Source organism: Ochotona princeps, chromosome 5 (genome assembly GCF_030435755.1).
Source record: "Ochotona princeps isolate mOchPri1 chromosome 5, mOchPri1.hap1, whole genome shotgun sequence".
Taxonomy (NCBI): Eukaryota; Metazoa; Chordata; class Mammalia; order Lagomorpha; family Ochotonidae; genus Ochotona; species Ochotona princeps.
The window spans coordinates 73,263,639-73,278,084 of NC_080836.1; the positions used below are offsets into that span (position 1 = coordinate 73,263,639).

The following is a 14,446-nucleotide window of genomic DNA, read 5'->3' on the forward strand; positions in this document are numbered from 1 at the left end:
ACAGGCAGCCTCACCTTGGCATTCCGTGTTGTGTACTGCTTTTGTTGCGACCAAGCCTGGCTCGACCCACACTCTGCTCCGGCGTTCGGATTTGCCAGTGGATGACGTGAACTGATTCAGCCTGGTCTGCCCCCATCCCATGCCAAATGTATGCCAGTGGGACACTTTACATAACCTTTTCTGGGATGTTTCTTTCCGTGCTTCTTGCGCTTATTTGTAGGGTCTGTGTCCTGTCAGAGGAGTTGCTCAGGTTCCTCCATCAGAGCCCCTCCTGGTGTCAGGTTTCGCGCATACCAGTGGGTCCATGGGCCAGCACTACTCAGTTCACCTCCTGTCCTAGCAGGAGCAGTGGCTTCTCTTAACTGGCCTTCACCCCATTCTGGTTCTTGTTGTTGGATGTTTCAGCTCAGCCAACGGCTCGTCCATACCCACATATAGGTCATACATGGCTCAGTAGGGGGTTGAAATCCAGCCTAGTCCGTTACACATCTACCCTGGTCCTCCAGAACACCAAAAGGTGTTGCAGTCTAACCTGGCCCAGTGCATCTTGTCCCAGTCCACACTTGTGCCAAGGGAGACTACAACTGTATCCTGACCAGAATGCAGCCGCATTCCAGGCCACGCCCCTTAGTGAGAACCTCCACCCAGCCAGGCTCTGCTCTCAGCTCCCCAACCTGGCCTGTTCCCAGCCAGTGTTAAGCGTGCCAGTGGTTGCTCTGGCTCAGCTCGGTGCAGCCTGTCGCATGTCGTGACCCCTGCCTTAGACACTGTGGCTCATCGTCCTTGGCTCACACAGACCCATTGGTGCAAAAACCTAGCAGGGCATGTCTGTGGTCCATCCTGGTTTCGAGTTTAACTTGTGGGCTAAGGTTTGCTCAGTAACAGTGCTCTTGATGTTAGACAAGAAGAGAGGCAAAAATTAACCTGCAGTTACCTTAAGATGCCTTGTTTACAGTAGCTTATATCAATGTGTGAGAATATGGACCATAATTGGCATTTGTGCCGTATCATCCTGTGAGATACAATGAAAATGAAAACATTGTTAGCTTCTTAGGTAGTTGTATATAATGGAATTTCTTAGTTATGATAGCTTTTGAATTTTTCATTCAAATATTGAAAATTGATCATATTATATAATTAATTATGTAAAATTAATTATATATGTCAAGTCAAGGATATATGTGAACTTATCTCTCATTATTCAGTGTTTTATACTAAGTCTTCAAATATATGCTTAATATCTCTGTGTATAGCCAAAGCAATTGAAATTTGATTCTGCTAATCAAATTAGCCTGTTTGGCAAAGCTAATCAGTTCCTTTCAAACTGTGATGCATTTGGCAAAGTTACTTTTAATGACTATTCATTCAGTTATCTGTCCATTGATACTCCTACTTTTTGTGATAAAATTATGTTTTACAATGTGGAGAAGCAAAAACATCTTCTGTATATACGATATATTAAAACTATAACCCCAGATTTGTAATACAGGGATTATAATACTGTTATAATGCTATAACAGAGATATAGATGTAAGGGTAGATGCTTAACAATATTTACTGGTTGAATAAATCCAGTCCCTGTATATCTGTTTGTTGAATGTTTTTACACTTGATCTTAGCCAAAAGGCTGAGAAGTGATTGTTGGATATTTTTAATTGCTAGATTTTCCCTTCTGCCTCCCATTTCATGAATAACACTCCTCCTCATTGTCATTGCTGGTGTGAGCATATCATCTTTGGCTGTTTGTTACATTCAGTCTGTCACTACTTTCTATTCAAATTTTTTCATGTTATTTCTTTTGTTTATTTGAAAGGCTAGGAGAGAGAATAAGCTCTAGTCTATTGATTTACTCCACAAAACTGGACCAGGATGAAATCAGGAGCCCTAACCTCTATCTGGGTCTCTTATGTAGGTAGCAGGGACACCATCTGCTCTTGCCTGAGGTATGCATTAGCAAGAAGCCAGATCAGAAGCAGAGCTGGGACTCTAACCTAGGGATTCCCACAGGAGATGAAAGTGTTTCTTTTCTTTTAATAAATAATTTTAATTTTTAATATTGTTTAAATAGTTGAGAGAGATGCATGCCCATATTGGTCTATGATTAGGGTGGGAAGGATCAAGTTAAGGTGGAAGGTGGATGGGAAAAATGTTTCGAAAATGTTTTTTTCTACTATGTCTGCAGGGGGATAAAGGGAGGGAGACACACCTTGCTGTCAACTACATAGGGGTTGGTCCTTTGTTCATACTATAGAGTTCCTGAGGTGGGGAAGAGTGTTCCGAGGGTGTTGTCTGAGTGGCTTTGATAGTTCTAAGATCTTGTTGGCGTTGTTGCTCTGGGTTGAGAAAATCTTTCCAAGGTCTATTAGCTGACTATGTCCAACTTAGTGGTCGTATGAACATGTTGCAAAGGCCCATGTTGTAAAGCTTGGCCAGCAGAGCGGTCCAACCTGTTTGGCTCTCTATCCTCTGACAAGACACCTGGCATCCTCTGCTGGCCTAGATGAGCTGGATGTCATATCCCCTGTCCACTGCATATGTGTCAACAAATAAGAAGACCCAGTCTCAACACATGTACTCCAGCATTGGACCACATATCTTGTGATATTCCCAGTAGCTGGGGTGTGAGTCCAGCCATCAGTTGGAGAGTTGCCCAAGAAATCTTATCTGGAATGATCTCAGATTTGACTGTTTTGTGTGCTAGTGAGTAAAGAGTCAGGTTCGCTCTGTCACCTGCACCAGCCAATGCACATACTGGTGAGTGCAGCTGCTTGGTCAGTTTCACCCCAGCCCCATCTCTCACGTGAAGTGATGGGTCCTATGGCCTAGCTCAGCCCATTCCACACAGGTCTAGTCTTCATGCTCACTAGTAGGTGTCACGGCCTAATTAGGGTGATCCCTAAAATCTCCACCAGTCCTGCCCCATCCTTGGTTTTTGTGTGTGCCAGCACATGCTACAGCCTAGCCTGTTCTGTCCTGCATCCCAGCTGGCTCTTGTGTACACCCATGGGTGCTACATCTTAGCTCAGCCTGACCTACTTCCAGACCTGGCCCACATGTATGCTCCCTTGATCAATCTGGCTTGACCCCAACCCTCTTATTATCCCCAGTGGGAGCTGTAGACTAATAGGGGAGTGCCCACAATTAACTATGGCCTAACAGGGGAGTTGTGCCTTCTAGGGGGTAGGGTACTGTGATCTAACCTGACATGACTCGCTCCCCAGGTACTGCAGCCTATTCCAGTCTGGCCCACTCCCCAACCAGCCTGCCCCCAATCTCGGTGCTCATGTTCACCAGTGGATACAGCTGCCCAGCAAGGGAGTCCCCAAAGTTCCCCTACCAGGCCTGCTCCCAGCCCCGGGTTTTGTGTGTGTCAGCAGGTGCTGAGGTCCAGTCTGAGATGGTTTACTTCCAGTCTTGGCACTTGGCAGGAGGTGCTACAGCTTGGCTTAGCCTGGTCCATCCCTAGTCCGAGCTCTTACTGGTGAGTGCAGCAGCCTAGGCATCCTGGACCACTCCTGTCTCTAGCCCTCATATGAACTGGCGAGTGTTGTGGTCCTACCTGGCCTGGCCTGTACTTTGTCCTGGCTCTCACTCATGCCGGTGTGTGCTGTGGACCAGCTCAGCCTGTCTCTTCTCTAGACCATGCTCAAATATACGTTGACAGATGCTGCAGCCTGGCCTGGGCTGCCCTCAGCCATGACTCTCGTGTTCATCAGTAGGAGCTGCATCCTTGCTGGGGTGTTCCTCAAGTTCCCCTACCTGGCCTGCTACCAGCCCTGAATGTCACATGTGCCTGTGGATCCTGCAGCCCAGCCTGACATGGCCTTCCTCCATACCTGGAACTCACTGTTGGGTATTGCAGCCTAGCCTGATTGACCTGCTCCCATTTTGGTTCTTGTTGGTCAATGCTAAAAACTAGCCCAGCCTGGCCCAGCCCTAGACCTGGCTATTATGTGAACTCTTGTGAGTGCCAGATGGTGCTGGGGCCTAGCCCAGTCTGGCCCATCCCAAACCCAGCCCACATGTGTGTTACATGGAGGTGTTGCAGCCTTTCCCAGTTCAGTCTACCACCAGCTCTGGCTCTCACACTTACTACTGGAAGCTGTAGCTCAGCAGGGGGAAATCCCAAGAGTTCTCCTATAGGCTTGTTCCCATTTGTGGATATTGTACATGTTGGTGAGTGCTTCAACCCAGCCTGGCCTGGCCCATCCATAGTTTCAGCTCTTGCTTGGTGGGTGTTGCAGCCTAGTCCTGTCCTGGCTTGTCCTGGCTCTTGTGTGTGCCAGCTAGTGCTGAGGTCTGGCCCAGCCTGGCCTGTCCCCAGACCCAGCACACACAAATGCTGATGAATGGGCCCAGTGCAATGGCTTAATGGCTAAATCCTTACCTTGTATGTGCTGGAATCTCTTATAGGCACCAGTTCATGTTCTGGCTGCTTCACTTCCCATCCAGCTTCCTGCTGTGCTGTGGGAAAGCAGTCAAGAATGGCCCAAGGCCTTGGGACCCTGCACCCATATGCGAAGCCTGGAAGAAGCCCTGGGATCCTGGCTTCAGATTGGCTTAGTGCTGGCCATTGTAGCCACTTAGGGACTGAACCAGCAAATGGAAGATCTTTTTCTCTGTCTCTCCATTTTTTCTGTAAATCTGCCTTTCCAATAAAAATAAATAAATCTTAAACATTTTATTTTTGAGAAAGTGCTGATGAATGCTGCAGCCGTGCATGGCCTGCCTTCAGCCACAGCTGTTGTGCTCCCCAGAGGGAGGTGTGGCTTAGTAGCGAAGTTCCCCAGGTTCCCCTATCAGGCTTACCCCAGCCATGGATATCATGCTTGCTGGCAGGTGCTGTGGTCCTGCTTGACATGTGTTTCAAGTGACATCTGAACTGATGCACCAAACACCAGCCACACACTGCTCTCCGGGTTCTGCTTCCTGAGTCGTTGCCAGTCTTTTCCATACTACTTCCAACCTTGGCCTTTACCATCACAGCATTTTTCTGCTTGGCCATTTTGCTTCCAGTCACCTTCATTTTTCTTATCCATCCTCCAGAACACTGGCCATAGAATTATTTTTAGAAGGCAAATCTTCTTGCACCTTTTTCCTTCTTAAATCATTTTTGCTGTCTCCTCACTGCACTGAGAATAAAGTGCAAATCATTTTACATGGTTCAGGTGGTGTTCGGATTCTGCTCATCTTTCCAGCTCTAACTCTTTCCACTTCTCTTTGCATGCGATGACACTGTGAGCAAGCATAGTCTCTCTTTTTCAAGGTGCTGTCTTGGAAAATGACGTACTGTAAATCTATTTTTAGGAGCATTAAACAAGGGAGAGGAGCTCAGAGATGGCAAGAGAATGTATTGGTATCTAGGAACAGTGGATATCATGGTGGAGTTAAAAAGTATTAAATATTTTAAACTTTTGAAAACCATTTTTTGAATTAGTTTTGAAGATTAATTCAGTATAATCTATAATCCGTAGTTCATTTTAGAAAATTCACCTGATATTTGTTTTTTAAGATTTATGTTGTTTTTCAAAGTGTCCCAAATGGTTATGGCACTATTGCTAAGTGGGTAGTTGGCTACAGAATTTCCTTAAATTGTGATTTTTTTTTTAGTGAATGAATTATGATGACTCACAGGGAATGAAACTTTTCTGTTTAGCTTACTGATTCTTATCTTACAGGGTCAAAAGTCTATGTTCCTATTACTTGTACAGATTAGCAAATATGTTTTTTATAAGAAAGGAAACTGATGTGTCTAACATGACAAATATTAATAACTTGCGATTGAGTCATTTAGGCATACTTTAGAGATATGTAGAGAAGTTTGTTCCTATTTTTTATTGGATTACTATAATTTGGATTCAGAGATCCTTTTCATTAGGTTGAGATAAATAAATATTTCAAAAATACTAGTATTTCACTGATGTTTGTACTAACTATGCTTTATTAATAAAGCAGTTTGCAAGTTGACTTTTCTGATAGTTGTGTTTATCTGAAACTTATTGTCAAAGTACTTTGAACTTTCTGATATTATTGAGGAATTTTGACAATTAATACTATCTTTGAGTTCAAAACTTAAGCTTACTGATAGTGAAAATGCACAGAGTAGCAAGGTTTTTCACCCAACGCTGTCTCCTGACTTCAGCTCCCTCCTGGTGTGGATTGTAGGAGTCAGCACTGATGGTTCAGGTGATTAACTGGGTTCTTGCCACGCATGTGGGATATCTGACTTTGGTTCCTGTCTCTGGGCTTTGGCTTTACAGTCATTACAGGAATAATAAGGTGGTGAACTAGTGGATGGGGCTTCATTCTGTTAAGTAAGTAAGTAAATAAGACATAAGAATAGGAAACATTTTGTGAGAATTTAATGCCTTCATGTTCTTAAGTTATACTTAAAACTTTTTTTGCCTATTCTATGTGTATACATGTATATACATAAAAAAAGCAAAAAGCATATATATATGCTTTATTAGACAGAATTATTATCTAACATTGGACTTATGAGTTCTTAAGTATGGAAGATTGTAATTTAACATTCAAGGATAGATTTTGAAAAAAAAATTGGTAATGCTAATGTGAAAGTTTCAGACAAATCTTTTAAAACTGTGGCTTTTGGGCCGGTATTGTGGCATAGTGCTTTGTCACTGCTTGTGATGCTGACATCCCATGGGAGCGCTGGTTTGAGTCCCAGCTGCTTTGCTTCTGATCCAGCTCCCTGTTAATGTTCCTGAGAAAGCAATGGAGCATGATTCAAGTGCTTGGGCCAACTGTCACCCACATGTGGACCTGGATGGATCTCTAGGCTCCTGACTTCAGCCTGAATCAGCCCCAGGTACTGCAGCCTTTTGGAGAGTGAAGCAGTAGATGAAAGATTCTCATTCTATATCTCTCCTTCTCTCTGTCACCTTGCCTTTCAAACAAACAGATCAATATTTAAGATAGAAGCATATCAAGAACAGATGGAAGCAGAGTGCCTCTAATTGTCCTGAAACATTTCCATAAATGGTTACTGTTTTCTTTCAAAAGTTAGGAATCCTACTGAGTTCATTGCCGTTCTTACATGGGCTGCCTGCTGATTGTGTAATTACATGCCATATATTACAAAGCATGATTTATGATGCCATTATTTTCATATGCTTACTAAATAGGAGAATGAAAAATGGTCTACACTGTTAACTGAGTGCTGTAGGCAGGGTTGCCAGATAAAATATAAGACACAGTTAAATTCCCATTTCAGATAAACAACACATCGTTTTTAGTGTAAATTTTTCTTATCCAAAAATTATTAAGTATTTAGGTAAAATTCATTTTTAGTTGGGCATCTTATATTTTTATTTGTTAAATGTGACAGCTACAGTTGTAGATGATTAGGTACTGCATAGATAATAGTACAGGAACAGATCTCTCCAGTCAAGTAGAATTTTTTCTCAGAATTCTTTCAGAATCAAATACTGACAGTCTTGATCACTCGGTTGGAACATCATATCTTGAACTGGGACTTGAACCTGAGGAATTATCTTCCAGAGCCGCGATGTATCATAACCTTTTATATATCAGTGTTTGTGTTAATTGAGCTAACATGTATTTAAACTAAAATTAAGAGTTACTTGAGCCTGTGTTATATAGAAATTTCACTATCAAAATCATCAAGATATATCTTTTATTTTATACCAAACATTAACTTAGATAATAAATTGACTTTTCGCCCCTAAAGTTAGGTATATTTGACTTCGTAATTTTAGCAAAGAATTAATTCCCTGTGTAATTTTAAGGATATTCATTGGTTTAACTGAATTATTTGTTTGTTGCTGTGTCTATGCCATGCCCCAGAGAAGCAACCCCGATTTGGAGTTGCGCATGGCTCTGCTGGTCTCTTTAGTGTGGCCAGCCTCTGTTCCTCCTGCTCTAGCCATTAATCCTCTGGTGCTCTCTGCATGATTTGGGACATATTTTTCCCCCCATGAGTGACAGTGGTTGCTTTTTATGACTTAAGCCTCATTAATAATTAGGTAGGCATTGCATATGCTGTCTTGTAATAATTCATGATCTGCATCCATTCAGTTACAAATGGAAGTATATAAAATGTAACAGTTACAAAAATCCTTGCAACTAGGACCTCTCAAATATAAAGATGAAAACATCACAGGCTTCATTAGTTGAAAACATGCTCTAGAGCATGATTGAAGTGACTTCACTTATTTTTAGAAACACATTTCCATCTTTTCTTTTTGGTGATAGAGCCTTTCTTCTAGGGGCACCCGCCAGCAATACCAATTTAGAACACTAAAGAGTAAAGAAGGAACACTTTGAATTAGGAATTATTTAGATAGATGATAAGGGCTCATTTACTAATTAACTTATTGAATTAAACATGCTGATTTTGAACTATAGCAATAAATAGATTAATGTGATTTAGAGTTTTTGTTTTTTGATCTAGGTTTTTTTAATTTAAAATTCTGTAAAAGAGGTTAATGAGATTCAATGAGTAGCATAAAATAGTTATATGGATAAATCTTTTTATATTTAAAAATGTTTAGCATTATTTCATTATACATCTTAAAGCTTTTTTGAAATTTCCCACTGTGGCAATCATAACTAGAAGGTCTGCTATTTTAGAAGCCTCCTGGATTTTATATAAAAATTATAGAATTTTTAGAAAGCCAACTAATTGGATGTGGTCATTTAAAGATTGTGATAAGATATATGCAACAGATAACTTAGTATTGTATATATTAATTGAAAAATTTAACTGACTCATAAAAGTGCAATATGGGATATTTTGTGATGTTTCAATACATGTGTACACTGCATAATGTCCAATCAGGGTGAACCTATCTGTTTCTTCAGATATCACTTTAGCCAGTTTTAAGTGTGCAGTTTAGTGCCACTGTGCACATTCATATTGTGCAGCTGTACCCACTACCCGTCTCCGGAATATTTTCTTCATCCCAAATGAACCTGTGTCCTATTGACTAATAACTCACTATATGCTCTCTTTCCCTTGTCTGGCAACTACCATTCTATTCTTCTTTCTTTTGTTTTAAAGATTTAGCTATTTTTATTTGAAAAGCAGATTTACAGAGAGAGGTGATGCAGTGTGTGTGTGTGTGTGTGTGTGTGAGAGAGAGAGAGAGAGAGAGAATCTTCCATCTGCTGATTTGTTCCCCAAATGGCTGCCACGGAACTGGGTTAGTGTGACGCCAGGAGCCAGAAGCTTCTTCTGGGTCCCCATGTGGGTTCAGGTGCCCAAGGATTTGGCCCATATTCTTTCCCAGCCACATTAGCAGGGAGCTGGATCAGAAGTGGAGCAGCCAGTGGAACAACAGTTATGGGAGGCTGACACCTCAGGTAGTGGCTTAATCTATTATGCCAGGGTACCAACCCCTTTACTTTCTATCTCTTTGTATTTGTTAAGATCACTTGTAATACTGCTCAAAATTGATATCCAGTATAAGAAAAGTAGCACAATAATGTGGGGAAAAACGTGGGGCTGGAATGAAGCAATGTGTGTCATTTCCTAGTTTCTAATCTGTGCCCAATTGTTCACTAAGTGTTCCAGTATCAGTTTTCTCTTCTCTTAGATGGAAATAGTATTTTATTGTGCTGATATTGAGAGGATGTATGAGCTAGCCTATATAAAGCACCTGGATCATGGTAAGCATTTAGTAATTGGTATCATTCTTACAAATATTGAGTCTTCTCAAAATATTGACTCTTATCGTACACATTTAAAAAAATGAATTGTGCAGGAATCATCATACCTACCATAATTTAGTATTTGCTGTCAACTTAGACCTATGTTTCCCAGGAAGGTTCATAATATGTTATAAATGAATTTTTAAAACTCTTTTCCATTATACAATAGTATAGACCTTTAGCTACAGTCACAATTCTAACATTCTGCCATTTGCATGTGCATTGACATTGTAGGTGCAGGCAGTGGAGAACATCTAGTATATTATTACCACGGGAAATTTAACATCTTCATTGAGGATCCTTCTTGTAGCTTTACTTGTTTGTAGTAGTCTGGCCATGTCTGTGAGATAATGCTGCAAGATAAGCTTCTCTGGAAGAAAAGTGCAGGTAATAAATTTGTCTTTGTCATATGTCCCCCTGTTTTTCTCATTGCTGCTTACATCAATGAATGAACTTTAAGAAGCGTTTTACTGATTTTCATTGATAGTAAATTTTTACTCTGTAGTAATAGAAAAATCTAGATACTGTGTATTTCCTCAGTTTTATCATTATAGAAGTGTAGGGCTTGGATTTTTGAGAAATGTCTAGCTCAAAAAGCATTGCATTACAAAGAACATGAAGCATGCTTTCAGCTTCTTTTCGAAAAATATCGTGACTCGAAGAAGTCTTAAAAGCTGCCCATTTGTAATAGGTACTTTCATGCTATTAGCTCATTAAGTCCTTATTCAAAGGAGGCATAAAAATCATATCAAAAAACCTGAAATTTCACTGTAAGGGCGGGAGTAACAGTGGAGCTTCTGGGTAGCTGTGCTGCCCTAGAGGGGACAATAGAAGTCAGCAGCAGAGGAATGGTTCAATTCTACATGAGTATTTCAAAAACATAAGTCACAGTTGGCAGCCATTCTTATCCATGGTAGAACAGTGAATGATTGTTCCCCTTTGATTTAGCCAAAGAAATACCTTTGAGAATTCTCTTAGGAACCTATTTTATCTTGGAAATATGGCAATCAATAAACATAAAGATGAATAGTGCAGTATTTTAGTGTATATGCATTTAAGTGGAAGACTTCGGGAAATGGATGTCCTTATATACCTATCTTGTTTTATTTTTGAATCATTAATGCCTTTCCAACTTGTATAAGAGAATAATTGAATACCACTTTATTTCTTCTTACATCTATATTTGAAAAAGTCGTTCTCAGCATCATTCTGAGTACATGAAATGTAAGCATTTCATTACGCACAAAATTTATTACTTGCTGTGTCCTTGTGAATTGTGTACAGGGTGTTTTTTTTTTTTTTAATAAAAAAGCTTGAAAACAACCTTTAGAAATAGCTTAAACCTAGAGTGTATAGCAACTGAGCTTGCATTTTAAATATTAGTTCTGATAGTCACCTTAATATTTAGTGCAGGAGAACTGTGCAACAAGTTAAGAACTGTTTAAAGATACAGTTTTTCCCTGTCCCTACGATTTCTTAAAGTCAGTTAAACAATGCAGAAAAATTACCCACATATTACTTTTAAAAAGCTGTATCAGAATGCTCCAAAGCAGCATTTTCATTTTGTTTGTGGCTTTAACCTTTGTGGATCGCTGCTGGAAATAACTGTTCCAGATGAATTCTAGGAAAATAAATGTAAACAGAAACTCAGGCTGCTTTTATTTTTCTTTGCTACAAAAACTGTTTGAAACCTGGCAGTGGAATACTGTTTTCTTATGTGTAAAGTATTAGGATAGAAAATACAAGGTCATCTCTAAATAAGGAGGCCTTAGGTTTCTAAGGAAAGAATGTATCTTTACAAGGGTAAATGAAATAGTTAGCTAGAGGGAAAGGGAAATTTCCTTATTTCACCCTGAAACTTGGCAGAGATTCTGAAACAGAGCTTGAAACTTTGAAAAAGATAGAAAATAATTTGCTCCCCTTCTCTGGAAACTCTTTTGCACCCAGTTTACTATCTCCTTATCTGGTCAGAAACTGGTTCATCTTTAGTGATTTTGCAAAAGCATTGATGTTCTGGAAGTATTTGTTATTTGAAGGGGGAAAAAAGCAGAAGTAGTGATGTGTTCAAGAAATGTGAGCCTTGCAATGAAGTGGAAATGTGTGGTATGCTGCTAAGTGTATTAACAGCCTTGTTGAAGGCATGTGGGTAGGATTAGGTTTTCTATTCTTCTCTTAAGTATAAACTGCTTAGAAGGTTTTAACATGCTAAAATAGCAAGGAGAAGGCCCAGCATGATTACTCAATTAGCTAAGCCTCTCCTTCCAAGAGCCAGGGTCTCAAATGGGTGCCAATTCATGTCCCAGCTGCTCCGCTTCCCATCCTGCTCCCTGCTTATGTCTTGTGGCCTGGGAAGGCAGTAGAGGATGGCCCAGAGCCTTGGGATCCTGCACTCAAGTGGGAGACCCAGAAGAAGCTCCTGGATCCTGGTTTTGGATAGGCACAGCTCTGGCCATTGCAGCCATTTGGGGAGTGAAACAGTAGACAAAAGATCTTTCTGTCTCTCCTCCTCTCTGTATATCTGCCTTTCTGATAAACATAAATAAATCTTAAAAAGTAATAGCGAGTAGAAAAAAGAATCTCAGTAACTCCAGGAGATCCAGTTTAGCCCTGTAGATGCTGAGACAGTCCATTTGGAGTGCTTGGTTAACTCTAGCACCATGTGTCTAAAGTCTCCTACATCCTTACTTTTTTTCATTATTATTTCTTTCTCTATCTTTTCATCCTAAAAGTACCTCCCTCTTCCTTTACATGCTGTCCCAAACACTTCTTTTGAAAGATGTATTTATTTATTTAATATTTGAAAGGCAGATTTTTCAGGGAGAGAAGAAGAGAGAGAGTGAGAGAGTGACAGATCCTCTATCTGCTGGCTCACTCCCTGAGAGTCAGCAGCTTCGTTTGAGTTTCCCACACAGGTTTAGAGACCAAGGGACCAGTGCCATCTTTGCTTCTTTCCCAGGTTGATGGATTGGAAGTGGAGCGTGTGAGACAGGAACTGGTGCCATATGAAATGCCAGTACTAGCAGATGGATGATTAACCTGATATGCCACCTTGTCGATCTCAGTCACCTTATTTTTACTTCCTTATACTTGACTACAGTTTAAAGGAGGAAGGGTGAGACACTTCCACTCAGTGCCTTATTTTAAAGTTTTAAGTTATTCCATGCTATACCTCAGAACCCCATCTCCCTCTAAAAGTCAGTGTCCTATATAGCTAGGTTGTTGGTGGTGTTGATCTTGCCAGAACCTGTTGACCGTTAGGTCTGGGGGCCACACAGACCTATTTTGACCTGTACGATACAGTAGTGGTATTATTTTCCTATGGGACCAGTGCAATGCAATGAGGTCAGTGAGTTCTCACTGACCTCAGTGCATGCACAGCTCACTGTTGTCCCCTGGAGTCTTAAATTTTTTGCCACACTGTAAGAAATGGCGCTTGATGTGCCACTACGAGAGTTCTTAATCTGCTGGCGGTCAGGTCTGAGTGCTACCTGGACTTATCTTCGGTGGAACCTGTAGGATGCCATGTTGTTGCAGTTCACTGAGCCAGAAATGAGCAGCTCAGCGTATGCTCAGTCCTTTCCTTGCCTTTTCCTCCTTAAGCAAATTGGCGCCCGATTCAGCTCTAGGAGGTGGACTGGGTTGTGAAATTCGTTCCTGCACTGATCGTCTGGGACCTGCTGCGCTATCTCTGTTTCTGGTCAAATCAAACAGACCTGCAGGAAGAGCAGTTCTTTGCCAGGGTTCACCTCTGGAGCTCCCGATAAACGTACCTTCCCACCTTGTTGCTGGGGGAATTCTGCCTGCTAGTGGAGTTCAGATCCCGGTTCGGTGAATGTTGCTGGGGTATCAGTCACTGCAACACCACACCGTTGTTTTTGCTGCTTTCCTGTGTCTGTCAGGGTACCCCTCTGCTGTTGTTCTGTCCTCTCCTATTTCCTGGAGTGTGTCCTCTCTGCTTCATCCTGATTAAATGTTTCTCAGTCCTTTTAAATGTGTCCTTACCCTATTTTGCCATGTTGATTCTCCCCTGGTCTCTGATTTCTTAATGCCTCTTTCTTCTTCCAGTCCATTAGTTCCTTTCTGCTTTTCTTAATTCCTAGATCAATCCACATTCAAGTCTGTTAATAAGCTATCTGTCACTAACTCCTACAATTATTCTACTTTCTGGCCCATGTGTCATACTGCCTTGTCAACTCTGCCACTTGCCAGCTCAACTCTTCCTTGATGGGGAAAGTTAAAAGTAGAAACTTTTCATTACATGTATGCATGCACTAATATTTAGCACTGAGCTGCATTGGCTAAACATATGGGACAGAAAATGTTTCAAACTTGTTAACCCTGGCAATTGAGTCATTCTGTGATCTGATTTCAACAAAAATTTCCATACTTTTGTCCATTACTCCTTTATAATCTTCTTAAGTTCCTGCTAAACTGTACTGCTTAGTTTTGACATGTGCATACTTTGTTTGTGTATCTTATTGTCTACCAGGGATGGAAAATAGGTTTTATCTTATGGGACTGTGCTGGTTGATTGGCTGTAATAATGAAAAGGTCCTTGTTTAGAAGGATTCTGAGGCCTTGCATGTATTCAGCAAGAGATGGTCATGACTTTTAAAAGGGAATTGACTTGAACCTTGAACAGTGTACATGCAGGGTGCAAAGGAGAAAGGGAAGGGACCATATGCAAATATCTGGTTAGCATATGATCCCAGCATGGATTATAGCCTTCATACATGGTAGATGTATTTGTGAG

At 41.0% G+C, this 14,446-nt stretch overlaps 1 protein-coding gene and 1 pseudogene across 2 annotated transcripts in view; one reads left to right on the forward strand and one right to left on the reverse strand.

The window, feature by feature from the left end:
• Positions 1 to 14,446, forward strand: part of PLCL1 (phospholipase C like 1 (inactive)) — a 314,972-nt gene that overhangs the window by 21,466 nt on the left and 279,060 nt on the right. The window lies entirely within an intron of this gene.
• On the reverse strand, positions 1,486 to 1,639 carry LOC118757989 (U2 spliceosomal RNA; annotated as a pseudogene).